Below are 18,383 nucleotides of genomic sequence, written 5' to 3'. Positions count from 1 at the left end.
ATTCAAAGACCTGCTGGAAGAGAGAAATCAGCAACCTTGTAATGTAAATATAGATTTGAAGTCGGGACATGCACTCTACCAAATACTCATTACACACTTGAACAGTGGCGCTTTGTCTAGGTCTTCTGTTGGTATCTAACCATGCATTAGTTGTATGCAGTATCAGGGTAGAAATGCATGTCTGCCTCAGAAGGGCACACAGCAGACGCCAGTGTGTCCAAATGCAGGAGCTTGCACATTCTAGTGGGCCTTACTCTATGCAGTCAGTTCTGTGAATAGATGAAGGTGAGGTTCCTTTAGGCTTTAACCATGTACTTGTTTAGCACAAAGTCCTAGATAAAAGCTTACAGTTGCAAGTGTGGAAACTAAGACATGCAGTGATGGTTGTGAAAGGATATGAAGTGTAGGATTATACTGTCCTGTTCACAGAATCATAGAATGGCCAGGGACCTCAAGGATCATGAATCTCCAGCCCCCTGCCACAAGCAGGGCCACCAACCTCCACATTTAATACTAGACCAGGCTGCCCAGAGCCCCATCCTATTTTGCTTAGACAACAAAAGTAGGCTTTGCTGCTCAGCCATCTTTAGCAGCTGATCTGTGGAGTGCCAAGGTATGTTATGATAGATAGAGTGCTCCTGATGTCGTAGAGGAAGCAGAGGAAAACTTTATGAAATGGAATGATGTTATTAACAATACTCCATTTTGTGATGTAAAAGAGATTAAGTTCTGCCATTTTAACTGTGTATTACTTTTTAAGATTAAATCCGCTTCAAAGTAGGAAAAACCTAACAGTGATCTCTTTATTTGTGTGGCCTTCCTTATTTAGAAGGGTTTTTACACTCTTCTTATGACTGTAAGATCTACAGAACTCAGACTGTCCCGCATTAGATTTTTTTGAATGTGTATCTTCTTAGGTTGGAATATTTATCCTGCTCGGAGCCATTTTTGTTGTTTCTGCAGTCTATTTCAATCTAACTTAGTGTTTCCACTCATAATTTTCTTTTTGAGGACCTGAGAGGATAGCAGATGAAGACTGAATGTTTTGCTGTGAGAGGAATGTCCTTCTGCATCTAGGACATTCATAACCTAGGAGACTTGGTTTCTCTTTTTGGTGTTCTTCTAACCTGTAAGAAAACTTGAGTTTTCACATTACTTCTTTGGTTCATTTCTCAGCCACAAATTGTATTTTCAGATGGGTATAATTAGAAATGGTGGTCACTGGAGTACTTGTTTTATATATAAAATCTGAAGCAACACTATGGCCGTAAACAACTGAAATGAAAGTGGATCAAATGATACGGGTCAGTTTGTACAGGTTTTGCCCTTAAGAGTGGGGAGCAATTGATTTTCTTTAGTGCAAGTACTCTTTAATACAGTATTCAGTGAGCCTGAGCAGAGGTTTATTTCATGCTGCCAATACCTACAATTTAATTGGTGAAGAATTGACGGGAAACAAAGATCTCAACAGAATCATGAGACTGTGTGTATTATTTAAAAAAAAAAAAAAAAAAAAAAAAGATATCTAATATAATGCTTTAGCTGCCAACTTGACATACACTGAACTTCAGAAGACCAGCGTTAATGGGAGGAGACTGTTATTAATCAAAATTTCTCTTCCCGTAAGGAGCTTTTTTTCTTGAAATATATGCTTGTACAGCATAACTGATTTTTTAAGGATCTGTTTCCTTTACACTTTTTTCACTTGAGATTAGAACTCATACAACAGTGACTCAATTTGGGTGTGCAAAGTATAAACAGAGTGCACCTCTTTTAACAAGGAATTGTGTATGCTTTGGTTGCTGTCACATGTTCAAGAGCACTCATGGTCACTGAGGGACATTGGAAGGCACTTGAATCTGGTCAGCTGATAGCCTGAGCTCTTCAGTGGAAACAGCTCAGCTCTATAAAGGTAAAACATTTTGTATAATACAGTTGGTGAAAGGTACTTTGAAGGGTCGAGGAGAGCTTAAAACTGAACAGGTTTGTACAAGGTGGGGTGTTTGAAAAAGGCACTGGAGAAGAAAGGAAGATGAGCAGACAGGGCTGCTCAGAAGGACCAAGTACTGCAGTTGTCTGCATGCTGGGCAATATACAGAGTGTACCAGGCAGTTTTGTCTGAGCACAAACAGGATTTCAGTATGCACACTGCTCCCTTCTGTTCTTGGTTTTTTTTTTTCGCAGCATAGTTTAGATAGATCATGTGTATTTATACATACTGAAAAACATTGAGAAGTACTTGATCAGGTATGTAATATGTAATTGTGTGTTTTCTATTCTCTTCAAAGAAACAAAAGATGTGGAGAAAATAGTAAGAGATACTGCAGCATGTACTTGTTTCTGCAGTACTAGTGTTGAGGCTCAGAATTGAAAACTAGGTGCGGAATGTTAGATCTCTCATGGTGATGTAATTGCAAATACAGTCTTGCTGATCAGGAATGTAATGTGGCAAATTTTGAAACTTAAGTATTTACAGCAATAAAAAGAGTGGCAGCTCATACTTCAGTCCTGTTACAACTGTTACAAATTTCATTCTCCAGAAGTTTTTTTTTCATGTTCATTTGGGTGATGTTCTTTGACTATTATCTTCTCATTCCAGAGAACAATTCAGTAGAACTGGATAACTTTGGTTTCTGTTTTTTCTGTTGGTATTAGCAAATATTTAAACCATGTGTGAATCCTTTGCTTTAGAAGCTAAGCTTATCTGAAGAGATATATCACTTTTTTTTTTTTTTTTTTTTTTTTTTTTTCCCTTTTTCCCCTTTTTTAATTTCTTCTTCTTGTGTTGAAGCAATTTGAGCAGTTGTGCCTACTGGCCTACTGACTGTAAGAGCAAGCTTGCATTATCCCTTATGTGCAGTATGTGTAACTTCTTAAATATACACAGGATTCAGCAGGATTTGGCCAAGAAATTTGGATTGTTCCTCTTGGGAGAAATTTTGTAAATCAGGGTTGGAATGGGAGAGAGGATGCTGTCTGTACAAGATCTAAAAACAGCTTTTAGACTTTGCTAGGAGAAGCTTGTATAGCTTTAAGTAAGGAGATTATGTAAAATGCTGACTAAAGCTGAGAGCTTGCAGAGGTTCTGACTAGCAAGAGAGCTTTGTAAAATAAATTAATAAATAGCTTTTAAGTTCTCCCAAGGTAAGGACTTTTCACTACTGCTTATAGCGTGTTTCAGTTTTCTTGTTTGACCATTAGTCAACTCAGCTTTCCTCATTACATCTGTATCTATCTTGTGTGCAGCTCCATTAATGTATTAATACAGGCTCTCTTCTGACTACAGTACATTTTTCATTGTTTTTCTTCTGTGAACAGTTTTTGTCCTTACCTTTATGCCAATTTGAATTAATGAAAAATAAGATTTAGTATTTGAAGTTGCATTTAGATATGCATTTGGATGAAAATTTGAGGGCATCATGTAGCGAGGGCTCGTTGTTGTGTTTTTTAATGCTTTTATTGATTAGAGAAATGATTTTATTGCCCCAACAGAAGGAGATGAAAAAAAAAAACCCAGAACTACCTTGACTTGAAATAAACAGTTCTGATTGAAGGTTGAATCGAATTTACTTGAAAAATATTTCAACTTATTTGAGTAAAAGTTTTAAAAGCTTTTATTTAAGAATATTCAAATAAAAGAAGCAAAGTTGAAGGTTTTTGAACAGTACAGAATTTGCAGTTCTGCTGTTTATTACATGGTAAAATTAACTGCTGTCGGTAACAAAGCAAAGAAAAAAGCTTAGATCTTGTTGTTATTGCTGTGCTTTAACCATTTGAATTTCTGATGTGATCTGCATAGCATCTCTCCACTCTGTCTTTTCATTAGACTATCTCCATGAGCATTTATATCCCCGTTTAAGTGTTACCTGTAGTATTTGATCAGTGAATGAAGATAATGTGCTCCTTCACGAACAGTTTCAGGCACTCCTTCATACTAAGTTGGAAAGGGTGAGAAGAAAAGCTGCCCTCCTCAGTAACAGCTGCAGCCTGGCATACCCGAATTGATCTCCAGGAGGGTAACCATGGAAAGAAAGGATGGTGGGAAAAGGATTTGGGTACTGCCTGCTTGGAAGCCTGCTGCTGCTCCAGGAAAGAGGCTCTGCTTTTCTGTGCAGCTGAGCCTTCAGCCGTTATGGCTTTTTGTGCCCTGGGGAGGATAAACTAAGAATGCTTTTTAAGAACGTAAATAGATCATTTTTGATCCTTTGCTTTACAATATTATTTTTTCACTTCAAGAAGTGTGATTTGGATAAGCAACTGCATGCTACTGGTTAGAAGATCTGTCCCACTGCTCTACTGACTGCTGAGTGGGATCACTGCAGAGGCTATGACCCAGCATGTTGCAGTTTATGTGTAGCTGGTACTGTGAGGACCAGATTCTTGTACCTCATTACTACAGCTCAGATACTTTGTTAATAAGCTCCTATACGGAGACTCATTTTGTAGTTCTGTTTTACAGTGCTCTGAATTGGGTCACTTGAAAAATATACTGGCTGTAAAAATTAGCTATAAAGCTAAAAGGCAGTACTGTTAAAGTAAATGGATATCATAAGCATTCTCAAGTTGTTATTAAATTCAGTGTATTAGGTAAAAAGAAGCATATATATGAACCACCTTTTGGGCATACTTCTTGAATAGTAGCTTAGTTCAAACGTTGTCTTTTATTAGTTTTCATGACAGATGTGAAAGAAAAATGTTTCTATGAAAGCTTTTGTAGTAAGTCTACATAAGGTACCCATCCTTAATTCAGAGCTGCTGAATCTGTTGTCAGAACATCTCTGAATTCTGAAAATTGCCTAATTAATCCCATAGTATATTTTTACCAATCATGATGAAACTAACTTAATTCTGCACTGTAGCTGGATTCTGCAGCTGTCTCCTCAGGTTGTGGATGGTGACTGAAATATTCTTCGGTGTAGTAATAAAGCAGAGCCAGTGTTGTGGCAGCTCAGCACCACACAGCTGCTTGCTCACTCTCCCCTGGTGAGATGAGGGAGAAAATGGGAAAGGGAGGAGTAGAAGAACACATGGGTTGAGATTAAGACAGGTTACAGGGTTAAGCAACAGCTTTGTGTACAAGGAAAACCAAGCAAGGAATTCATTCACTTGTTCCTGTCAGAGGCAGGAGAGCAGGCCTTAGCTTCTGTAAGGCTTTATTGGGAAGATGAACACCATCACTCCTAATGACACACCCTTCATCCTCTTTTCTCTCAGCTTTTATTGCTGTTTTCACTCTCGTAATGACAAAATTGAATTCCTTTGGTCATTCTGGGTCAGCCGCCCTGGTTGTATCCCCTCCTAGTGCACCCCGCAGCACAGTGCTAGCAGGGCAGCATGGGGAGCAGAGATGTCCTTGGCTCTGCGAGAGCACTGCTCAGCAACAGCAGAAACATCAGTGTGCTACCAGCAGTATTTTCAACAAAAAATCAACTGTAGCATATGAGCTTCTGCAAAGAAAATGAACTCAATCCCAGTCAAAACTGTGACAGCTAATAGTTTGATTATTTTCAGTATATGTTCTGTGATGCATCATTCTGAGGCTATGGGGTGTTTTGTGTCTTTCATTCTTTTTTTTTTTTTCATTTTTTTTTCTTTTTAGTATTAGGTAACCAGAAGGATTCTAATTAGCTAGTGGAATTTGGTTATTTATATATAAATAAGCAGGTTATTTCTTTGAACTATTATTTGCTTATACTTTTTTGTTGTTAGCCTACCCCAAACAGAGATGTACCGGGGATTTGAAATGGGAGGTGGTGATTTTGGAGATTCATTATTCTTCCATCTCCTAGGGTGGCTGAACTATGCAGTGGTGCTTGGGGATTGTTAGCCTGCTTTGCGAGGTTTTTCTGATATTGTTTACCTAAAATTAAAAATGTCTCAATTGCTTTGATTCCAGGCAGTCCTGTAGTTGTTTGAAGCACAAAACATAACTTCAAATGCATCTCCCCAAAAGGGCTCAGAACAAATTAATCTTCCTAACATATGTGTAGATAATCGATGAAACTAATATAGCCTTGCTCTAAAACAAAACAAATGATTAAACATGTATAACTTAATTTATATGACACTGTTAAAATGTAAGCCACTGGGAAACAGTGAAGTTACAAGTGTGCTGTTAATAGCTACTGTAATTTTGTCGAGCCGACTTTATATCAATTTCAGTTTTATCAGTATTACTTTGAAGTTCAGAGAGTAAATGGAAATTGGAAAACAAGTAAGTGGGCATCAACTGGGAATTTGTTTTACGTTGCAAACCTTTTTTTGTTTTCATTTTCTGTAAGCCCTTGAGCAGAACTATTGAATGCCCAGATTGTCTTGCTGCATGCAAACCTTTTTTCTTTTCAGGCAATGATCATTCAGTTCTGCTCTAGTCAGAGAATTGACAAGTAAGAATGATTTTACACATAGAGCGAGCTGTACTGTCACTTGAGGAAGCACTCCACTCTTTCTAATATGTGTGTTACAGAAGGCTGGGTTCAAACCTGAGCAGTGTCTATGAAGAAAAATAGCTTGGAAGTCCATAATTTGGTTCTTTTCACTCTAGACTGCTATTTAGCAGTCCCCAGCTGTAAATTTTATGACTTCTGGCATGTTTTAATTTGAAAATCGTATATTTGTTAACAAAAAAAGTTGCTGTTAACAAAAAAAAAAAGCTATTAAGTATTACCTTTTGATGCTAACCAAGCACAGCCATGAGAGACTTCCTGTAGCACTGAATTCTAGATTTCTTGATAGAAGTGGAATTATTTCAGTATGCTGCATCAAGGGAGGGAGGAGAGTATTTCATATGAGGCACAAAGCTTGCCCTCATCTATTACAACACAGTTTGCTTTTGCAAGGACAGAGATGCACAGAGACAGGGTCTGTGACTGCAATGTAGCAAAACTGAATTTCAAACTAGAAAACCTCTTCCTTCCTTGATAACTGGGACATAGGCTAAAGGGAAATTTGAAGACTTATTTCTAAAATGATTCAAGAATCAGTTTTGAGTCGTATTTTGGAACTGTGATCAAAATTATACAGACAGCAATATAAATGGAATTGTTCAGAGGATAATCTGCTCTCTGTAGGAACAATGCAGGGAATCGTCCAAGAAGGAACTGCTGATTGAAGTACTGGCTGATAATCACTTTGTGTATGTTGTGTATGCATGAATGAGTGCAACTAAAGCCCTTTCTGTTCAAAACCATCTGCAGGGATTGTGTATTTGTAAACCAAGACAGATAAAGGTAATTTATTAATTCTTTGTCTGCTATCTACTCATTATTTCTTCTAAAAGAAGTATTCGCTTCTAAGCTCCCAACCACATTAACCACTGAGGGCTGAGACAACATTTTAATTGGCTTATGAGTATGAGTTGGCTTTATTCTTACATAAAACATGAATGTTTCTAAATCTAATTCATCCTAGGAGGTACAGTATCCATATGCTTTCACCAGGATTAAATATGACATGCTAACTTTGCTGACTACAGATGTGCATCTGATGTATGTGACTCCTCCTTCTAAGGCGCGTGGACAAAAACTTCCAGAGGGAGAGGATGAGAAGCGGATGTGAGATGTTATTCACGTTGTCTGTGCCAGTTCTTTGGAGCAGTGTCCGTACTTAATACTCCCTAGTGAATGACCAGCCTTTAGAATTGCAGAGTAAGTACTTGAGCTTAGCAATTAGCCACAGGAAAGTGAAGCTATGTTTTATGTGGAAAGACAGGTGAAAGGTTGGTTAATTGAACTTATCCTAGGTGCCAAATTTTGAGCAGCACAGACAGACATCCTGTCGATACCTGTGAACACCAGTAGAGAAAGCAAGTAGACGACATCCTTTGTAATGGTTACGTATTAAATTGGAATGAAGCACCATGTCTACCAAATATATTACAGAGCACTGTTGCTGAACTGTTCTATTAGATGTATGTCATCAACTGAGAAGATTGGATGCTTTATACACAGGCTTAAAGAATAGTAGGAACAAAGATTTCTCAATAAGGGCCTTTGTCTCTATCTATTACTTTCCCTAATGGAATCGAATTATTCTTTTTGTTTCTATTCTGTCTAGGCTCATACACTTATATTTCCAGATCTCCAACTATATCTGAAATTGTGTCATGTTGCACTAGGAGTGCATCCTTAGTGAAGAGGTACAGTGTTAGTGTTGATTGCCTACAGCTTTAGTAATGGAGATTTTTTTCCCTTGAAGGCCCATCTGAAAAAGAGATGTTGAGTTGGTTAGAGGAAGGATTCAGAGCAACTTTTTGTAACCAGGAAGTTCATGTGAGAAATTTCCTTGACTGCGCATGAGCTTAATGTCACTTTTTGCTAGTCTTTTTGGTTTAAGTGAGCTTATTAATGATAGAAATCCATACTAAATAGAAAAATAGTTAATGTTAGAATTTTTTTGTAATGTTGCTCTTCATTTTGTCATTTTGCAGGTTCTATTTTTTTAATATAACATTTGGAAGTATGGCTTCAGCAATTACTTGCCTGTATTTTCCTCAGTGCATATTACAGTTCAGTTCACAAGCCCATGTAGCCTCTGGAAAACTTTTCACAGGACTGAGAATTTATCTGCTTGAAGCTGCAAGGCTTATGCATCTTCATACTGTGTTGTTTTGTGGAAAAGCAGTGTTTCCAAAGATGAGCCCAGTTAAGAATTCCCTTTCCCCAGTGAACTGCTGTTTTCTGAGAAGTAGATGCTTTGGGGGAGTTATGTGGACAGTGCATTGCCCGCTCCCTCTTTCTTCTTGTCTTTCTTATTGCTATGGCAATTCTACTCCATCCTCTCCTGCTTACTGTTAACTGCATTTCTCAAGATCTCTGTCTATGCAGCAGGTGTTCAGTACATTTCAACAGGCATAAATACGCCCTGAAAGCTACTGTAAAGATCACCATGCAGAATGAGTACGTGTTAGCTTTCACAGATAGGTTCTCTACTTAAAACACAGTAGATGAGAATGGTGTGTTGGGTGTCTGAAGCTGTCATATTTGGGAGAGTGTATTATAGATGATGCCTTTTTTGAATAAGAAGGGAGGTTTGCAGAGGTGTGCTGTGAAGCAGTTCCTCTCTTACTCTATGACCATCTAAACTACAGTGGATACTGAATAGCAAACTGTTTTACTCTGTTTTGGCTTGTACTTAATGGTCTGTAATACTGGTGTTGAATTGTGTGAAAGGTATCTTTGGAGAATCTTTCCCTTTTTTTCTTTGTGTAAGATGTTAGTGCTCCAAGATACATTGAAGCATTAGGTGGCTGCTGGGCCTATTTTATAGCATCTTTTTTTGTAATTAGGATTTTGTCTTATCAGTGTGAAGTACACCAGCCACAGAATTTCAGCACTGATAGGGGTGAAGGGAAATAAGGGGAGTTGTGTGAAGGAACATACTCCCATTCCAGTTTAGCTTCATTTACAGATGATGGTGAACAGCAAGTGGTTTTGTATTAGGTTTGATTTACTTGATTTGTTTGTTATTGCACAAGTATTGCAGAAGTCTGCTCCAGGGATGGGGAGGAGATACAAGTGGGATTGAAATAACTTAAAAGCAGTTTGTATGTACTTCCTTTTAATTGTTTTCTCCGTTCTGTGAAGCAGGCATTGCTTTGACATTGGATACATTGAGTTTAGTATACTGTGTAGTTTTAATATATAGACTAATCCAGTATATGCATTTGTGTGTTTTGACTATAACTGATTTCAGCTGAGAACAATTCAAGTTTCAGTTTATACCAAATAAGCGTGTACCTAAGTGAGTGTTCAAAGACCATATGTGAAAGATTTCAGATCAGCCATGATTTTATAACAGTATTCATCACAAATCTTTATGGAAGCGAGTGCTAAGTTTCAATATTTATTTTGGAAAGAGTTGCTGAAATAAAGCATAATCTGAAATAACTTGGTGGATTTTTTTCTGCTTTCTGAGGACTGTAACTATCAGTATTTTTGCAAGTGAAATTTTGGTTCTCTTACAGAGAAGTCCCACAGTAGGACTTCAAATTTTCATTCCTTGTTTATAAGCTGCATAGTATGTGCATATGGGTCTGAAGTTCACAGGTAAGACATGATGAAATGTATCTTCTATGCTTAATATAAGACAAAATATCTCTGAAGTTTTTTTCTCTACAATCTTCATTTTTGCTTTGTGGCTCTCACCTTGTTTTCTTAAGCAAACAAATGTTCTTTTGGGGTAAAGGATTAGTGGTAAAGAATAATGTGACAGTGCAATATGCACTTTGAGGGAAGAGATAAAGACAAGTCATCCAACCACCTGCATTTAGTCAAGTTGATAATTAAATCTTGCATGTTGTGCTGTAGATTTTGACAGGAAAGTGGTCCTATCCAATAAATACTGCCTCGATTTAATAAGGGTTTAATAAAATTAAATGATTTGAACCTTATTTTTAACCTTAAGTTGTTGTGGCTTTTAAAAGAAAATTACAGGGGTTTTGCTGAGGCTCGGGAAAGGCAGGTAGATCTATAGGAAGTAAATATAAGCTTAGCAGATTTGTGCTTCTGTGGGAGAATGCTGTAAATATCCACACAGTAGATTTTTAGTAAGGAAACGTAGTTCTGTACAAGTTCATTGTAGTGGTGGTGGTGTTGATTTTTTTTCTTACTGTAGGAAGGAAACATGTCTTCAATGGATGTTTTTCTGTGGTGTAGTAATGGAAGAATGTAGAGCTGCTGTTTCCTAACTGTGAACTTTTCTTTTTAGTGTAATTTGTAAAGGTAATTTAAATTGTTAAACACTTGGTTTTGACTATTTCTCTGTTTCTCTGGATGTGTGTTAGAAAGTCTGCTCTCTGTTATTTACAGTATTACAGGCCTTAGTTATTGTATGTTAGAAGCTTATCGTCTGATAGCCATCAAGGTCTGAGAGAACTTGTGTGTTTTTTTATTTTATATGTTGAGTTAATCTTGAAATTTAGGTTGTTTCATTTAAAAATTAGACTTCAAAAAAATCTTTTAAGCTATGTCGATATTATCATCTGAAGTGACAAGTTGTTAGAAATATTAACATTGATACTAATATATACGGTAGTCTTAATGTCATTAGAATTTTAGGCAGTCAAGAAGCTAAAAGAGCCAGAACTCGGCCAGACCTTTTGGCAGGAGGTTGAGAAACAAAGGTGCAATAAAATTAGGGTGAGTAAGCATCATGGTTTATGTTTCCTTTTTTTTTCTGTGGTGTGGCAGCATGGATTGAACCAGTTTTTTTAAAACCAGGGGCATGCAGTTAAAGTAATTGTGAATATGCATTCAATCTGTGGCAGTAAATTACAAAGTTCTGCTGTCCTGGAGGTGCTGGCATTGTACGCGCTTCCCAGGCAGAACAGCCGTGTTCAACTCGCATAGCGTCTGCAGATGTGCTTTTCCTCTTCTGACAGGACTGAAAATACTTGAGAAATATGACTGCTTAGTAGAAAAATAGTTCTACTGGTCTGTGGACAATAGTAATTATAGTAACTACAATTTGGTAACCTACGCTGTTTAAATCTAATCTGATAAAAACTGTTGACTCAGTGTATATCTCTAGGAAAAGCCATTAGTCTGAGTTTATTATCAAATCAACACAGTCTGAAAGCAGGAAAAAAAAAAATGAGATCTCTACAAATATGTAGGTGTACTCTTTTAAAGAATATCTTGTCATTAAATTTAAAATACTCTCCGTGTAATTTTTTGCAGCTCCTTTTTCTCCTTTTGCTAGGGAAGGGGGAATCTGTGGTAGGATGTTCCTATTCAAGTATCTGTCTTAGAGCTGACTTGGCTGTGCAACACTCTTCTCACTAATGATAATGCTCCTGTAGTCTTCCCAGAGAGCAGTTCTTCCCTACAGTAGTTGCTGTAGGTATGAAATAACTGGTCTGCAATGAACTGATTCTGAATGTCAGGCTATTCAAATGCTATGTAACCACCCTTTTGGGAACAACAAACTTTCTTTCATAAGAGCTGGTTATTAAATGTTAATTTTGAAGTTAATAATACTTACAAGGTGAGTGTTCGAATCATTATGTTGAAAATGGTTATCAGTGAAAGCAGAAATAACAGGTGAATTAACAGATACATAAGCCTTTGGTTAAAAGCTGCATGCTTCTATTTTTCATTCAAGGAAATGTGTTTTTATTGCTTGTAGTTGTAGAGAAAATTCAGCTTCTTTTTTCTTTTTTCTTTTCATTTTTTTAACGTTGCTAATAAAGGAGTTTGGGTTGCTTAACATATTCTCAGGAGTCCATGCTCCAAACTTTGCCCTTCAGTTGGTATTACAGTATCAGTAATTGCTGCCTCATGTTAACATTCATTTAAAGCTGCTGATTTAACATTTAAAAATTCTGAGGTTAATGGATCTGTGAATACAGATCCATTAACCTCAATAAAAACAAATGGGACCTTTAGTGAACTAAAATAAGTGCAGATCAAGGATACACTTTCACTAATACTTACTGATAGCATTTAGATTGTACTGTTAAAATGTCAGGTCATAAAAAAGGCTAGTAATGCAGTAATATTCAAGGTGAATTTCAGTGTTTCAGTCACTTCTGTGACCTAAGATAGGATAGTTTAAGATCAAGCAAGCTCAGTCTTCTAATTGCAAGATATTCTGGGTGGACTGCTATGTAAATGGTACGATATTGGGGCTGAGCTGGGTTTACTTAAGAATGAATTCAGTTTGAATGCTTATTCATCTAATGAGCAAATTATGATGGTGTAGTTAAATGACAAATATTAATCTTACTTTACAGAGGAATTGGCTTAGAGCTTGCAGCTGAGGCTATAATACATAGGAAACAAGGCAAAATGTTTGTTTAGAATTGCTTTCCTTTAGTCCTCATGTTTAATCTAACATTGCCATAAAAATGTGTACATTTCAAAAGACTGCTTGAAAATGAAGAGTAGTTCTTCAGTGTTCAGTCTTTTGCATCACGTTATAGCAAATCTGCTTTTACAATATACAGAATGTATACAGAAGTACGAGGTGTTAATTGTCAGTCGAGTCCACTTAGGCAGATATCTTAGTTTTCATGAAAATGAGATGATTCCTCAGTGAACATGTGATCCATCTCTGCTTTTCTTTAAATTTTCTTTATCAAAACGTTGCTGTCTTTCATGGTCTTAATTATGCACTGTGTACATACCAGTTGAGGAATTTACCGATTTAAAGAATTCACTCATAAATGTTTTGGTGATTGTTACAAGACTGTAAAATGCGTACTTGTGCTCGAAGAAGTATTATTTTATTACTCATGTAGTAAAATGACACTTATTCTCATTAATAAAGTAGTTGGCATATTAAAAAGATAGTGTTATATTTGCTATGCAAAAAGGGAAAGATAGGAAATCACTCAAGTGATTTTAAAGGTCATTTTAAAGGCAGTTGGAAGCTGTATTATACTGAACTCCAGATGCAGTGGGTGAATAGAAAAATTATTTAGTCCATGGGTAGGTAAAGTTGTCAAGTGTGACTATTAGTAAATACAGCTGTTAGAAACTATGGCTGCTGACAAGGGTGGATAGTGGTAGGAGAAGGGGCAATGGTTTTAAACTGAGACGGAGAAGTTTAGATTAGATATTAGGAGGAAGCTCTTCACACAGAGGGTGGTGCAGCACTGGAACAAGTTGCTCAAGGAGGCTGTGGATGCCCCATCCCTGGAAGCATTCAAGGCCAGGCTGGATGTGGCTCTGGGCAGCCTGGTCTGGTGGTTGGGGACCCTGCACATAGCAGGGGGTTGAAACTAGATGATCATTGTGGTCTTTTTCAACCCAGGCCATTCTATGATTCTCTACAAGATTACTTCCTATGTGGCAAACAACTGATTAGGCAGAATATGCAAAAGCACCTAAAAGTTCAGAACCAATACACTCCAGAAACTGTTCAGAAGTAGTTTTACTGGCTTAACTTGATGTGTGAAATCAGGTTGAGATATACTCTTGCATAGTACATCAGAACTATTTCTTGAGCATTTGTCAAAACAGTTTGATAGAACTTGAAAAGCATTTCAGAGATCAGGCTGAGTCAAGTTCCAAGAATGTGGTAGTTTTACCTCATGTTTCTACTGTTAATCCCAAAGAAGTGAAGGTAACTTATATGGAAGACTTCGGCATGTTGAACTGCAATCTAAGTTGGACTTCTCTTTGAGCTTCTTACAGTTGAGGTTAAGCCATTTTTTCAAATATGAATATTATGTGTACAAATGACAACAAATAGGTTAAAATCTCAAAAGATCAAGCTGAACAGTAAGTCAACAAATCTCAGTGACAAGTCCATAGAATGTTCAAGTGCACCTTTCCAAAGTGTAATTGTATCACGAACTAACTTGTAATTGTCAAACAGAAGTAACACTTGCATATTGACATTTCTGGTGAATAGTTTGTATGTTTTGTCATAATATGTTCTGATAAATAAAGCCCAACGCTGTTGAAGAATAGAGAAGAGCCATTTTTGAAACACTTCTCTATTTAGCAAAATAGACAATGTCAGTTTTCTGCTGCTGTGATTTTGTTTCAACTCTACTAAACATCACAAGATTGGATTCTCATATTGGAAAGTAGAATGCATCACTGTTTGAATAGAAATGCATTACTCTGTGAATTGGAATGAATTAGGCACACTCAATTGCACTGTTGTCCTGTCATAGTTCTGCCTTTCTAAAAATGGTTCTTGTAAGAATGTACTATTAAATCTAGGGCTACGCTCTAAACAAATTTTGCTGGAGTCTATCATCTGTTAAATTTCATTACAAGCGATATTAGTAGTTCTTAACAGTAGAAATGTTGCACTTAGAACATTCACTATCTTAGCTGATGGGAATGAACTTGAAAAATGTTTTCTTTAAGCATGTTGGGGTGCATTAAAATCTGCAGCCACGGTCTTAATTATATTTGAATTGTAGCATTTTTTTAAGCCAAAGGCTATTGCTTAGGCTTCCCTTGATTTCTTACTGAGCTGTATGTTTAACTTGGAGGGTCTTCAGGCAGTCATCAGCGCAGTATACAGATGTATTGTTGGAAATAAGTTTTCTCTATGAATATTTGAGACATCAGCTAAGTCTTTTCCCCCAACCTTGGAGTCAAGGCTCATGAATACCTACTTTACACTTAAAATGTGTTCATATAAATATCTCTTTACCAAGTGACATGCTTGTTACCAATTTTTTTAATAGAAATTGTTAGCTATGTATTAAGGGCTAAACATTACTGAAATGCCATTGCCATGGAATTTCAGTCCAGAGTGGCTCATCGTTTTAAAGAGAAGTAGCATGTTTTGCCAGGTGGCCTGTGGTATTTCCTGTATGTAGACTGCAACCATTTTTTTCTTTGTTAATTTCCTAAAACTCTTTCTCGTGATTCAAGTCTCCTAATAAGGCACATCACTGTGGTAATATACTTACTAGTCAGCTACGGTAGTCTTTTTATTAATGGACTTGACTGATGAGAAGACCAGTTACTAATTATTGTGCATTGACCCCTGATTCAGCATGCTTTAAATGGAAAAACGTATTGAGTATTCCTTAAACACAGGCATGCTCTCAAGCTGAGGTGTTTTTTCTGATTGCCCATACTTAAGTCATCCCTTTCTGCATTTTGTTACAATTCATTTTTGTTGCTTTTTTCACTAATAAATAATTCATCTTCTATGTTCACTGTGTTCCTGAACATGGCTTAATGCTCATTGCCAAACTCATGAATATTTTCTTATGTACTTGATTAAATTAAGATTATGAAACTAGTTGTCTCATCGGCTAAGTCATTTTTCATAGCATGATAGACTGGCCTGGATTGAAAAAGACCACAATTGGCTCATCTAGCTTCAACCCCCCTGCTATGTGCAGGGTCACCAACCACCAGACCAGGCTGCCCAGAGCCACATCCATCCTGGCCTTGAATGCTTCCAGGGATGGGGCATCCACAGCCTCCTTGGGCAACCAGACTGTTCCAGTTCGTCACCACCTTCACCTCCTCCTCCGAGTATCTAACCTAAACTTCCCCTGTCTCAGTTTCAAACGATTCCCCCTTGTCCTATCACTGTCTACCCTCTTAAACACTTGTACCCTCTCCTGTTTATATGCTCCCTTCAAGCACTGGAAAACCACAGTCAGGTCTCCCCAGAGCCTTCCCCAAGCTAAACAAGCCCAGTTCCCTCAACCTTTCTTCATAGGAGAGGTGCTCCAGTTCTGATCACCTTAGTGGTCCTCCTCTGGAGAAGCTCCACATCCTTCCTGTACTGGGGGCCCCAGGCCTGGACACAGCACTGCAGATGAGGCCTCACAAGAGCCGAGTAGAGGGGGACAATCACTTTCCTCTTCCTGCTGGCCACCCCTTTTTTTAATGCAGCCCGAAACTCAGCTTGGTGTCATCTGCAAACTTGCTGAGGACGCACTTGATATCAAGTTTTTAACCAATTTTTAAACAGTACTGGATAGAAAAAGGTAGAATACCCATTAGGGATGTAACAAGTAGTGCCTAACTTTAACATTGCAAATAATACACAGCCTGTACTTGTGATGCAGAGTAATTTTGAGTAAATTGAACTTGGTAGAAAAGTCCTTCAGGTGCAGAATCAGTACGTGCTGCTCAATACTCTGTATTCTGACTGGTCAAAAAAAAAAAAAAAAAAAAACAAAAAAAAACTTTTATTCAAAACTGAAAAACTTGAAAACAAGTTTGTCCTTTCTGGGTTAGACACATTCAGGCATGGACTGAGCAACTTTATTAATGATAAGCATTGTTATTTTTTCTGTATTGTCTTTGATTTTCATGGTATAGTATGTATTATCAACAATATAGTAGCAAAATGCAGTGCCAAACATAGATCTACAAAGTGTCTAATGCTTTCAGTAGCATATCTCTTTTTCAGAAGTATTTTGAAATATATTTCTCTAAGGATTTTCAGAACACTTCTCTGTAACTCTGAGGCCCTCTGTTAGAAAGGCACAAAATCTCAATGTACTTGACAAGCTTTGAGAGTGACTTTTGGAATTTTTTTCCTTTCTGATATGGAATTGTGATGTAACCTCTAGAGAATCTGTACTAAGAAGTATCTTGGAGCAAATTCAAATTCAATGTTTTTTCTCGAATTCAGAAAATATCTTTTTCTATGTTTTTCATTACCATTACAGATAATTCTGCCCCAACCAATTGTACAGATAATTGGCATGGAAATAACTGTGTTGCTTGTTGTTTTTTTTGTTGTTTTTTGTTGTTTTTTTTTTTTTTTTTTTTTTTTCTGAGAAAGAATATAAGTGCATAATACGTGGAGATGTAATTCTCTAATGGTCTATGAAATCCTTTAGGTTGTTATATATGTTTCATATTTGTCTAAAACAGGCTTGGTCAGCATGCCACAGTTACCATGCAGTCTGAGCAGCCCTTTTAACATCGTGAGGTCTTGTTTCTTGTTTCTGTTTTTCAGTTTCATATAAACTGACTTAAAAATCATTTGAAACTAATGTTTGATGTGTGTAAATTAGTGAACAAAGATGAAGTATATTGTGAAGTTTTTCTATATCTGTGTTTGACTTCCAAAATAGCCTATGTTTTCCATTTCTCCAAAGAGCTCTGACTCTGAGCAGTCTGTGAAAAGGGTGAGCATATCTTTAAGGTATAAATACTACAGTTTACAGTAGATAGAGGAGCTCTGGAAGCTCAGCAGAAAGCTGGGCTGGACTGTGAGCCTGAGTTTGCTCTTAGTGAGCTTTCAGTACCTGTATATGTCATTTAGTCTTTTATTTACCTGTTGTTTTGGATTTTAATGACTGTAATTGAAGCAGCTAATTCCAAAAGAGGTTATTAAGTAAATAAATTAATCAGATTGCATTTCATGGTGGTATAGTACTTTAGTAGAGAAATATCATCTTGATTATTATTTTATAAATAGTTCATGATATCTGACTGTTTACGTCTGTATTCATGAATATATTAACATTCAGGAAAAGTATTTTAACTGATTTATGAATGTCTAATTCCATTTTTTTTTTTTTTTTTTTAAATTAGATAATCATGCTTTTTCAGTACATTGGTTTGGTTTCAGAACAGACGAATGCATTATATGGAGAAGTGAAACTGTTTTGTTTAAAAAAAAAAATCTCTCTCTGCTGTTGTTTGCTGGTGTTTATACTTCACAGCTCACTGAAATGCTGGGCTTCACTATCTTATCTAAAGAGAATAATAGATGATAAGTTTACTTTGAATCATGTTATTTATTATGATCTCATGAATAAGCTCAGCTTCCTTCTTACTGTCCACAAGCTATGATAACTGAATAAATAAGCTTGTAATTCATCCCTTGTATTTAGTGGTTTAGCAAAAAAAAAAAAAATGGTTATGGTAGATGCTATATGTGAAACCTTTTCAGATACAAATAGATCAATATGTGTTAGTATAGAAATATATTTA

This window comes from Lagopus leucura, unplaced genomic scaffold (genome assembly GCF_019238085.1).
Source record: "Lagopus leucura isolate 7727_CA_CO unplaced genomic scaffold, USGS_WTPT01 Super-Scaffold_100027, whole genome shotgun sequence".
NCBI lineage: Eukaryota > Metazoa > Chordata > Aves > Galliformes > Phasianidae > Lagopus > Lagopus leucura.
Note: the sequence above shows the minus strand (reverse complement) of the source record.